We start from the raw sequence: 9155 nt of genomic DNA, 5'->3' as shown, positions 1-9155 counted from the left end.
TGTGTAATTTGGTGAAAGAAGCTTCTCGCGCCTCAAACTAATGAAGAATTACTTGCAGTCAACAATTCTCAAAGATAGATTGAAACATTTGGTAATTCTTGCTATTGAGCGTGATCTATGTAGGAAACATAATTATTACGATATACTGTATGACTTTGCTACACGCAAGGCTCGTAAAGTCATTCTGTACGTAGTAAAGAATGAATAAAATGCAATACAAATACAAATTCTAATACAAACTCTTAAAATTCACTTATTATCCGCTTCCCTACCCAAACTCGGCCCCGCGAAATCCGTTTCGCATAGGGCCCCACAATGGTTAAGTCCAGCCCTGCTATTTAGAGACCTGTTAATATATAGTAGATTACTTGTTCTCTTTCCATGACTTCTTGGTCACAATGGTTAAGTCCGGCGCTGCTATTTAGTGTTTGTAAAATGTTTTACATGTTTCGGATGTTCCTTCAGATAGTTTACTTCCTAGTCCAAACGTCCCGCAGGACGAAGGGGGATGGGAGTGGGCAGGGTTTGACAGTCCAGCGCGCAGCCATCCGTAGCGAGCTGTGAAAACGTGTTCTGCCCCCCCCCCCCTTTTCTTGTTTTTTTCGTGGGAATAAGAGAGTGATCTTTCCTTTACTTCTTGCTTCTCGTCCAAACTCTTGAGAGAAGAAAAGAATTATATATATAGAAGATAGATTATAAGCGTAAAAGCACTGAAACTCTCACTAACCTATCAAAAATTCTCTCACAGTGGGCGAAAAAATACAATTTAACCGGTTATCTTGCGCCTAGAACAATTAAACTATTTTCGCAGTGGTTAAATTTACCAAAAACGATTTTTATTCAGTTTTCACTACATATCAACAAGAAAAATATACAAAATACTTTTTTTTAATATCAAAGGTTATACTAAGCGTAGTTATATCAATTAGTTTGCATTTAAAAGTGATCACCCAGATACCCCCTTCTTTCTCACCTACCCCTTTCCCAACTGGTCTAGGCAATTAAGTGATAGGACCATAGCGTATTGAGAAAGCCAAAAGCATGTTATAGCGTTAAACAAAAACAATTGGTAAAATTATTGCTAATCGCACAGATTTATTGTTGTTGGACTAGATCTATTTCAAATTTAATTCCACGACTGATCAAAACTAATTAATACAATTACACTTTGTATAAGCTTTGTTTTTTGTTTGTTTGTTGTTGTTTTTTTGTTTGTTTTTTTAACTCTTTCTCTTCTAATTGAAGATGCCAACTTTGATTTCATCGCATGAAATTAAATTGATTTTTAGATTTATAAACTTTAATTTGTGTTGTGTAAAAAGAGCATGCATTCTCCTATACTTCAATACCAAACATAACATTTTCTGATAACAAACAAAAACGTTTTTGAAGTTTAATTATAACAGGATAGTGAAGTCAATGAACTACAAATTAGCAAAATGAATACTTCTATTGGAACGAGGAGTATAATTACGGAGAGAAAGAGTTAAAGTATTTTTAATGTTTTTCATGTTAAGAAATCTTTTTATGGCGGAAAAATAAATAATTCTAGCTTTCTAGTGTAGGCCTATCTCAGAAAGACACAAAGATAAAGACATTTTTTAAATTTCATATGCTAGGACAATTTCGTACAAGTGTTTTTGTTCCCTATTGCCATTAGAAAATGGAACGGGTTGCCTGAATTAGCCAGGAAAAACAACGACTTAGTAGAGTTTAAGTCATTGATTAACATACATAACAACATTAACACATGAAATGCGGAGAATGTAGGTCTAATTATTTATTTTTTTTAAGTGAGGTCTGTAATCTCAAAGTAAGGCCTGTAATCTCTTAGTGAGGTCTGTAATCTCTAAGTGAGGCCTGTAATCTCTAAGTGATGTCTGTAATCTCTAAGTGATGTCTATAATCTCTAAGTGATGTCTGTAATCTCTAAGTGAGGTCTGTAATCTCTAAGTGAGGCCTGTAATCTCTAAGTGGGGTCTGTAATCTCTAAGTGAGGTCTGTAATCTCTAAGTGAGGCCTGTAATCTCTAAGTGGGGTCTGTAATCTCTAAGTGAGGCCTGTAATTTCTAAGTGAGGTCTGCAATCTCTAAGTGAGGCCTGTAATCTCTAAGTGATGTCTGTAATCTCTAAGTGAGGTCTGTAATCTCTAAGTGAGGTCTGCAATCTCTAAGTGAGGTCTGTAATCTCTAAGTGAGGCCTGTAATCTCTAAGTGAGGTCTGTAATCTCTAAGTGAGGTCTGTAATCTCTAAGTGATGTCTGTAATCTCTAAGTGAGGCCTGTAATCTCTAAGTGAGGCCTGTAATCTCTTAGTGAGGTATGTAATCTCTAAGATCTCGTGTACAGAATAAAGAGACTGTTATGGTGTTTTTGAAATTCTATGTTAGACCTATTTGTTTAATCCTTTTTTAGCGCTGCAGAATCAAATGTTCTAAGCTCTTCAGATTGTACCTCGAATTTTGTTTATTTTATTGGCAGCATGAAGTAACGTCTGTAGTTTATAAGAAGATATTGTGAAAATCGCCAATCATTTGTTTTCACAGTCAAAACGGCTGCACAAAAACGTCCAGCTTCGATATCTATCTATCTATAGATAACATATAAATCTAAAAATCGTTGATGATGTTAATTTCTTGTTAAGTAGGCCTACTCTCCAACCCCTATGTGCATGCAGATCCTGATCTTATATTGTACTTTTTATATTGAAAACCTTTTCTTGCAGTGTAAACTTACTCGGGAATTTATTGTGATACACTAGTTTCAAAGGGCGAAATATAGATGTAGAGCGGAATAAAAATAAAAGCCACTCATGCATATCACTTGTGACAAGTTGTTCACTCTTGCTCAGTGCACGCACTACAGCTCCGCCATTAGTGGCATACAAAACTGGGACAGGTCTTTGATCACAATAGCGTCGTCAAGATGACGTCAGACCTCATCTGTACACACATTTTATTTTAGTAATTTATTTATTTACACCTTTTTCAACTTAGTTTTTATGGTAAATATTTTCTGATACTCTAAAAAAAAACTCAACATGAAAAAGACAATTTTCTTTTCCCGGTAACCATAGGCATTTTTTTAATTCTATTTTTTTTTAATTATTAAAAGTAATATTAATTATGACGAGGAAAAGCATGACTCAAAATATGAAAACCGCTCGATGGAGGTCAGTCTGTTAATATCTCTTTCTTTTAACCTTTATAGAATTTGAAAATCCTTCCGGGCCACCACTTGAGAGGGCCCCAAATGAGTTAGCGTGTTGTTTTTTTTACATTAAATATTAAATATTACGCCATTATCGAATGTCAAAACGCAGGGGCCCCTAAAGAGGTAAAGCCCCCCCCCCCCGGGCCCCCCAAAATAATGGCAAATCCCTAGTTACGCCACTGGTCCTCGATCGTACGTAGATAGTGAACAGATCAGAAGAAGAAAAAACAGGCTGAAAACTCTGCAGCGTCTAGGGATTTTAAATTACTAACTTGTGACCGTGCAAGTGTAAGGATTGGATCTTTAGTGACTTGAGAAATTTCAAGGGAAAAAATCGCGATGGTAAAAAAAAAAATTTGTTATTATTTCTGTTGTATGATTTATAATGTAAATGAATTTTACATTGCCATGATTTAGTAAAGCTGTTGATCTGTTCACAGTTGTGTAACTTTGAAACTTCAGGAGTTACTAAAAGTCGCTGAGTGAGACAAGACAGCCTACTTTCACTTACTCTTTTCAATATCTTCCCTGAAAGGATTGTGGTAATGCTCTTGAAGGTTACGAAGGTATTGTAAGAATAGGCGGAAGAAGAATGACTAACTTTCACTTGGCGGATGACAAAGATGGTCTGGAAGGGACAGAAGAATATCTGACTTGGTGATGCCCAGACTTTGGCAGCCTATGGCAAAGAAATAAAAATAAACATTATGATCATTAGCTGAAGAGCCCTTTAAATGAACATCATTATTGGAGGTGAAAAACTGGCAAGTGCCCATAGTTTTTAATACATTGGAGCTATCCTTTCAGATGTAGGAACCAAACCTGAACTACTGGCTAAAGCAGCACTTACAAAGCTCAGACAATTGGGAAGCGTGGTCGAGAGGTTAAGTGTGCTTGAACTTGGCTTGGCTTGGCTTGGCTACCTAGAAGGGGGCTCGAGGCAGCACGGAAAACCAACTCCTAGATACCCCTCCCCCCCCCCCCCCAACTGGTCTACAAATGAGATTGGACCAAAGCGCTCTGAGCATGCTATAAGCATGAAAGTAGCGCTATATAAAAGCTATAAAGATATAAATATATATAATTGAGAAAGAAGAAGGCATAGCCTCAAACCTAAAATCAGGCTGATGTGCTACTTGATCATGGCCACATTCTTGTATACTAACGAATCTTGGACTCTGACAGCAGAACTAGAGAAAAGGATCTTAGCAATGGAATTGAGATGCTATAGATAGAAGAGTCCTAGGCATCACCTAGACATCACAAATGAGAAGATTCGGATAATGTTTTTGTTTGGTGCAATGCACAAATTGTAAGACAAATTTCCATATGGACAATAAAGATTATTATTATTATTATTATTATTATTATTATCACAACAGCTATTATGCCCCACGATGACCTTCTGAACACTGCCAAAAGAACGTAAACTAAAACTTGATGATCATAGCACTAGGTTCTCAGGCCTTGCAAAGACCTTCCTTTAGGGAACAGTAAAGACAAAGAAAGCGATGGTAAGACAACAGCAAAGATTGGACGAGGGGGGTCACAAGCCTGTTACTGGAAGAGATTCTACTTACAGCAAAAGAGATAGAATATTTGAGGAAGACAGATTATATGTGGTGCCCCGACGGTTAGTCCAACTAAAGGGTGAGTGAAAGTACACGTTGATCTAAAATAAAAAAAACAAAACATTTCAATATAAAACACTCATGTAGCAACAACAACAAAAAGTAGATAGGCCTAATAGATTAAAAAAAATATTACATTCTATATCTGTTTTGAGGCAATAATTTCAATTTGTACAGAATACAGAAATATTGACATAGTTAAACAATCCTTTTTTAAAATATAATTACTTTTTTTAAAGCATAATTTGTAAAAATCTAATTTAAAAAATTAAAGAGCACAGATTACTGTGAATAATCTTTAGTATGAACATGCCATAGACATAAATATATTTATTTCTATGGAACATGCCTTTTATCGTTGACGACAGTTTCAATTGGATTAAAGCAACTTCTGTAACAATGTCAGCGTCCTGTATTTTATTAAGAGTAACCTTCTTTTTTTTTTAAAGTATGACGTCATCATCACTGCTGCCCACAGATAGATCCAGTCAAAGCCAAAGGAGAAGACACTACACCTCGACACTGCCTTTGCTCCAATCTCAAAGACTCAATGGTCTCCTAACTCGAGAATGATTCAAATTGATGCCGAGACTTCACTCTATCCCTCTCTCTCTCTTTCTCTCTCTCACTCTTCATTTAAATGTCCCATTTTCCATTGTATGATCAATTCAAAGGTCTTCATCATTCCACTCAGAAAAGGTGGCCTTCCTATTGCTATATTCTAAAAAATGCTTATACTAGATTTAGATCCTACATTAAATTCTAAAATTATTGGAATAAATGTAGATCTATATATGCATATTATATAACATTTATGATACCAAGACATAGATGTCTATCCCACAAGCCTATCCCTAGGAAAGGCCTAAATTTTCAATATGCCCATGTCGTCATTAAAAAAGGTATCAGAATTGGGGTTATTGTTATCTTTCGCGCAAAAACAACACACAAACCAGCAACAATAGTACAAATATAGTTTGTTCCATAGACTTTTATATATTGTATCTAGACTGAACTTGGAGATCTACAAAAAAAATGTGAAATTTTTTTAAAAAGTTGAAACAAGGCGTTGTTTTGTAAAGTAGTTATAAGAAGTAAAAGTTGTTTTTTTTTCAACCGTAACCTATGTAACATATACAATTAAATTTTTATATCTAGATCTAGCTCGTTTCATAATTATTATTATGCAATTTTTAGATACATAATTTAGAAAGATCTAGGTAATCAACCTATTTCAATGTACATAAGATGATTAAAATCAATAGACATGAATTATTTCGATCTAGGATTTTTTAAACATTATCTCAATGGAAATGGCTTTGTTTCATATATTAGCGTGAATATATAGTTCTGTGATTAATAGCCCATTCTAAAGAAAATCCGAGAAATGATTTTGCATTATTTCTAAACTTTGAAAACTAAAGATCATTAATTTTCTAAAATAGAAAAATTGATTGGGGCAACTTCCCTTAGCTTGAAAAAGTTACGAACATAAAAATCTATATAGCCTATAGGTTTGTGACTCATTCAATCGCAACAGAGGACTATTCTCAGTTTCCAGTCTAGATATAATATATGTCTATGGTTTATTCTTTCACGTAAACTCACAGAGGCCCGTGAAAGGTTCACCAATGTTTGAAAGCAATACATGGTAAGAAACCTGGTTTTAATATTTTCCGAATACCCAAACAAACAAAATACTCTTTTAAAAAACGTATAAATGGAAAGAACTGCACTTTTAAACACAAATCTCCATACCGTAAGATGTATTTCCCTTTTTCTACATCAACCAAAATTAATTAATTACCACTATAATTTTAACGGCCTCTTTCATTCGTGAAGCGAATATGGAGCATTAGCTATGATTGGAACGATGTCGCCCATACATCAGTTTCCCCCTATCCAAGCAGCTGTTGTGTCCAAAGGAACGGATAATTACCACTAATGAACTAATTAATTGGTTATATGTTTGATTGATTCGTGTTTTTTAGGGATAATGAATAATTGCGCAAAGTTTCAACTTGATCCGAAAATGGGAAGTGGGAGAAATAACGTGGACGGAGGGAATTACTATAAGCTTTTTAAATATACTAGATCTTGTAATAAATAACCTAGACTATTAGATTTTGTTTTTAAAATGAGATTGATTTGTGCATATACATTGCATTCTTGTTTTTTTCAAAACAGATATAAACGTGTTCTGTAGTTTAGGCTTATTAGTAGTTCGTAGGCCTACAAACAGAAAATACATCAGTTGATATCATTTAGTAGGCCTATAACAAAACTGTATGCATAAAGTTATAAAAATATACAAAATATATAATACACACACCTTTATGAAATATAGTCTCCTCTTTTGTTGTTGTTGTTTTAATATTAATAAGTAAAATAGTATTAAAATGGTTTATTCTGATGAAAAAAAATAATTTTAAAAGACTAATTGGTTAGTGTGGAAGAGTCTCTAAAACAGACGCAAGGTTTATAATATCATGAAATAGAATTTTCAAGTTTTTGGGATCTAAACGTGACAAACGGACGGACCGATAGACCACTAAATACTAATAGCGGCTTGTTCCCTTTCGGGAGCACTAAAAATCGTCGGTAAAATAACCGCACTATGTCTATGTAGTTAACTGTACCGTTAAAAAATGTTTATTCACTGGAATGTCTAGTTACATATACACACCTAAACCTAAACAATACCAACTTACACATACACACTTACACCTGAACAAAACGAACTTACATAGGCCTAAATACATCTCTTCTTATGAAGTTCTTATTCTTACTTGTAACTACACATAATTCTAAATGGTAATGTTTTACTCTATCACTGTATTTACTTTTAAATACTAAATAGAACTGATTCCGTTCAAAGCATAGCTGATCTTGTACAAGTAAACAACTAACGCTCTGTTTTAGGATTGACACAGATACAACGGACATAACGGAGTCTTTGTTCAATTCTTTGACTTGGAAGGAGTAGCGTGAGAAACAGAAAGACGTATATATAGTATTTGTAGATCTATTGAATTCTTTTAAGTTCATCCGTATTTATAGACATAGGCGGCTCATAGGCCTACGTATTCACGGAAGGTTTTATTCCACGTAATGAGTTCTAGTTGAACTGAGCTAAGACATATGTGTCTACACAGTTTCTTTCCAAACTATCAAATGAAATCTGATGATCGTTGGAGCAATATTGCATAACATGAAGGGGGAAACGGAGAATTCTCTCTCTTTCTCCTCCTCTCTCTCAAACACATTCGCGTAAGAGAGTGAGGAAAGAAAGAGACCACTCCTTTTAAAATTATCATTTTTCATGACTAAGTATCGTAACAATAACTGTAAAAAAAAAATGCGATATTGAGCCTTCGATATTCGGAAGAAATGAAACGATTTCCCAACTATGTTACGTTTCAGTAACACTTTCCATTTCTAACAGGATTGGGCTCCAACATTTTGTTTAGGTTTAAACTCCCCCCCCCCATACCAAGAACCAACTTGATCTATTAGAATAGTTTAGCTATTGGCAGAGAAATTAACGTGATGAAAACATTCTTGCCCGTGTGGATATTTGCGACATTCTTGTAGAAACGATATAAGCAATGACATTGTTCCACTTTCTGATGTAGGCCTACTATATACGTGATTTCTCCCACTCCCAATCTCGGATCAAGCTGAAAGTCTGCACGATTATTTCTTTTAGCTGACAACTCAAGAATCAATAAAATAAATTAACCAATCAACTATTTTTAATAAACTGTTTTGTTTGGTATCTCGAACAAGGGAAAGAAATTGTAGTGGACTGAAGTGGCTGTATAAGCTGAATTAGTCCCCTTTATAAATGTCGTCTGAGTCTTAGTCAACACAAGCCTGAAATATAGGTCGAGACTATAGAAACAATAGATAACTCTACAATCTTCCATGTTCATACGCTCTCCAGTCTCCACTAGTCAAGTGATTGCGTGTTGGCTTGAGAAGCCTGTGCAGGCTTGAGCCATGAGTTCAAATTCAGGTCGATCCTCCTTTTTTTTTATTTATATAATTTTTTTTATATTTTTTTTTTTAATAGTATTTTTTTTTTATTTTCCTTGACATGGGATTAGTAGGCCAAACATTGCCTACATAGGCCTACATTGTCTACGTATGTAAAGCATGGCATGTTTCATTTTTGTTCTATCTAGCTTTTGAGCCTATTGGGTAGGCCTAATTAATAAGGTCTACTAAGGACAAAAATTGAGTCAATCGATAGGTGTTGTCGTCTAATACTGGTCAACTCCCTTCCTTTTTTTTTTTTTTTTTTTTTACGA

This window comes from Biomphalaria glabrata, chromosome 14, assembly GCF_947242115.1.
Source record: "Biomphalaria glabrata chromosome 14, xgBioGlab47.1, whole genome shotgun sequence".
NCBI lineage: Eukaryota > Metazoa > Mollusca > Gastropoda > Planorbidae > Biomphalaria > Biomphalaria glabrata.
The sequence above is the reverse complement of the archived record's forward strand: the minus strand, read 5'-3'. Positions refer to the sequence as shown.